Source organism: Microcebus murinus, chromosome 20 (assembly GCF_040939455.1).
Source record: "Microcebus murinus isolate Inina chromosome 20, M.murinus_Inina_mat1.0, whole genome shotgun sequence".
NCBI lineage: Eukaryota > Metazoa > Chordata > Mammalia > Primates > Cheirogaleidae > Microcebus > Microcebus murinus.
This window is the reverse complement of record NC_134123.1, coordinates 6,001,735-6,005,737: the sequence shown is the minus strand read 5'-3', so window position 1 is coordinate 6,005,737 and position 4,003 is coordinate 6,001,735.

The window sequence follows — 4,003 nt, the reverse complement described above, 5'->3', positions numbered from 1 at the left end:
TTCTATGAAAATCAATACGGGACTGACTGTTGGTAATGGCCAGAATGAACTGGCTGCCACTGGTTCATTCATATCCCTGCCTCCCATTCATTTGAGAAACGTGACCACGTCCCTGCCCCACAGTTGGCTGGGCTCTTGAATGGTAGGGAGTAAGGCAGGGAGAGCTCACACAGGGGCTCTTTTGAGGCTGAATTATTTGCCAGCTTTCTGTAAGATTCTAACTTTTGCTTTTTAGATTTGCTACAGAGTTCAGGGGGGCCAGTCTAAGAGCCCAAGAGAATGGCCCTGAGGTTCTCCCCCTTCCCTGCCCACCGCACCTGGCTTTCTCAGAGACCACCGGAGCCTCCCAGGGTTCCCCCCAGCTTCTCTGGAGTCTCTGGGGTGAGCACTTAAGCTTTTTGATACAGCTAGGCGGTAATCCAGCTCTGGCCATTATCACTGCATTTTCCAAGTGTCCCTGGGTAATTGTCCAAAGGACTTAAACAAGTTGGACCAGCCAAAGGCACCAGGAAGGTCAAACTGCAATAGAGCGTGCCCTGATTTTATCCGGGAGATTGATGCGCAAATCACCTTGATTTCGATTCGGCACCAGTGTTATAAAATGCACTTGCAATCACCGATAACATGTAAGATCAGCCCCAAGCACGGGACACTGTATTTTATACCCTCTGTGGAGTTTTCCCTAATGCAACCATAAATCAGCCCAGAAAGCAGGGCGTTTGGTCCATTAAAGAGACAACACTGAGAAAGCTAGGGTGCAGTGGGATGGGAACGTTTCTGGAACTTGGGATGAGCCTGGACTCTTTAGCCTGTATCAGGGCCACCCAGACACGGCCTTCAGGGGACGGCCCCAGCGGGGGCTTTAGGAGAAGTCACAGAGGAATGAATGGAGACTACAGAACCTACCAGCAAGAAGTGCATGAACATGACCTCGTGTGTCAAAAAAAAATGTTTATTTCTGAGCATTTAAGCTGAGATTCAAAATCTAGAGATGGGAGAAAAAAATACAGAATAGAAAGCAAAGACACTATAATACACATGAGGAAAACAGAGTAAGGTATAGTAAGAAGAAAAGGAAAAACTAAGCATTCCAATCAGAAAACCATAGTTTGCAATATAGCTTTTGGCAGTAGCTACAATATTGTTCCTTCTATGTCTTTCCTGCCTGCCTCTACTAAATGCTCACAATCAAATTAAAATCGTTTTAAGAAAACAAGTGCTTTATTTTTTTTTTTAACTCACACAGCCGGTCACCACAGTTTATGTAACTATTTCATAAAGTATCCAGAGTGGGAGATCTTGCCAGTCTTGGAATGTTGAACTCAATAACAGAAAAAACAAACAAAAAAGTAGCTGGTACCTCCAGGCTCATCTTCTTCCTGACGTGGTGGCTCTGGTGGCACTGGGGTGGTGGCCAGGTCCCATGTGCCTGATGAGGAGATGCATAGGAAGAGAGGAAAATCTGGGTTGGAAAAAATAGAGAAGTAATTCCTTGCATTATTTTTTCCCTACACTTTAGGGACAAATGTCTAGACACTCTTCTAGAAATTCAAGACTTCTCCCTTAATCTAAAGTAAGAAAATATCTGATGAAAATGATTCATCTGTTGGGGATACACAGATAGCTCTTTCTCCCCGAGTAAAACAGAAACCAACAGGCTGCATGTGTAAGAAAAATTTACTCCACTTAAAGGCAACTAAATTTTCCTTCGATAAGTTGAAAAAAAAAAAAAAAGACCCTGCTTAAAATCAAACAGACATTTCAGTCTTTTGTAAAGTCTCACAATTGTATTTCTGAATGCCATTTACTAACGGGCATGATAGGTCTGAAGTTGAAGGAAGCAGAGAAACCAAGCCCTGATATTTGCAAATAACCCCTAGGGTAGCTTTGGCAAGTAGGAAGTCGGCTTCTTAGCAGACCCCCATTCCACATTTTGCATTTTCTTTTAATTAAAGTGGATAAAGCACACACTATTTTTTAACCACTCTTTCTCTAATGATAACATATCAAGATAGAAAAGTAAGTTACCAAATGAAAGATTTACATTGATTTTAGAAAGGGAAAGAAGAAGAAAAACATGAAGTTTCCATAAATTCTGAAAGCTCCGAATCTTAAAGGTAAATTTACGTTTCTGATACCTAGCTTCCTTGTATCCAAATTAAACTCTCCAACAGTTTTAGACAGTTTAAAAGAAAAACACAAAACAAAAAGATAAGCATAAAAGGAAGCTCCCTGCTGCACTTTGCCTGAGGTCAGGATGTCAATTGGAAGTGACAAAAAAAGAGAAACAAATTATTATAGAAATCACGTTCCCCTTCCGAAAGGCCGACTGAGCTGGGGACTAGAGAGGGACACAGCCTGTCCGGCAAGAGCTCGGGGCACTTTCGCCCCGTGGGCACAGGGAACCATGCCCGAACCCAGGGACAATCCTCCCGCCCAGGGGCCCACCTGGGGACGCGGGCAGGAAGTGGAGTCTGCTCTCTGCTTCCAGGAGAGAGGGCCTTTCTAGACGGCCTTCCTCCTGCCCAGGGCCCCCTAGCCAACACTTCCTTCGCCCGGGAAGACAGCCCCCCCCCACCCAGGGGACAGGACAGACGGGCTGGTGAGCACAGCACACTCACTCACGCAGCGTTGGGGGGTGTGTGTGTGTGTGTGGGTGGGTGTGTGTGTCTTCTTGTCCCCGTCCCTTCATTCTGCATCCTCATGCCCCTTCCTCTGTCTCTCTCTGTCCCATGACTCCCCCAGACGCCCGACACCATTCTTGCTAGTCATAGTTTATCAATCCTCCCGTGTCCGTCTTCACTGCCCCTGGCACCCCGCTCTTCGTGTCACTGGGCACCTCCCCCCACGCAGCCCGTGTTTCTCAGGGCCAAGTGCTCCCAGTGCCAATCTGGCCAGAGCTGCTGCCGGGTGAGGCCTGGGAATCTCTCAGGGAGGTGGGCCTGACCCCTCCCCATCCCCCCAGCCCTCCACCCCCTGGAAGCGGAGGCTGAGGCTGAGCCCGGAGGCCAGTTGAAATAATAATGGCAGCAGTAAACATGTACTGTCAGTTACCGCACGCCAGCCTCCCAGACCCCTGGGGAGGGGGTGTTGGGGGGTTACCACTCATCGCTGTAAATGAGGCTGGGGGTGCAGGGCTCCCCTGAAGTCACACAGCTGCTAAGTGCGTCGCTGGAGTCTGCCCCCCAAGCCTGTGCACAGAGATCTCCAACTGCCCCCCAAAGGACCCTGGTGTGGGGCTGAGCAGATGGCGCGTTTAAGCGGAAACACACCCAAGATGCTAGTTTGAAAGAATGCACCCTGAGACTAGCGTGACTGCCACAGTCCCCGCCCATTGCCACCCAGAAAGAGGGTCCGGGCCAGCTGAGCAGTGCCCCAGCTGCTGAGGGAGACAACCTGGCTCCCGCGCTGTTTACTTCTCAGCCATAAACAGGAAGGCCGTAAAGGGGCCCCTGTGGTCCACCACGGCTCCTCTCCCCTCCTGTCTTCCTTTTCCTCCTCCTCCAGCACAAGTCTCCAGGCAGAGGGAGGGTTTCCTTGCGAAGGCTGCTACCTCCCAAGTGCCATTGTCACTTTAAGCTGCTTCCTTTGGGCTGGAAATTCCAACGGTTAAAGTCACTGGGCGTTGGAGAGGAGGGGCAGGGCCGGGGGCCAGCCCAGAGAGCTCGAGGACTTGCAGGTGACAGAGACAGACACGCAGTGACCTCTCCCAATCTCCGCTGGCCACCTAACTTTTTAAACTAATGAATAAGCAGAAATGACCCATTTTTGAAAAGAGAAAACTGCCACTCTAAAAGAAACTTGGAGAGAAAGAGACTAAGATATTGAGAGGTGAGGAGAGAAGGCAAAGATTAGGACAGCACATTTCAAAGAATGTTCTCTGCCACATTCTTTCCAGAGAGATTCTGGAAAAAAGGAGGGTGGGTGTTCCACACCGAGCAGGGCTGCCCTCTGGGAGACAGAAAGTGCACGGGGCTTCTTAAAGGTTCTGAGAAGTCCTGCA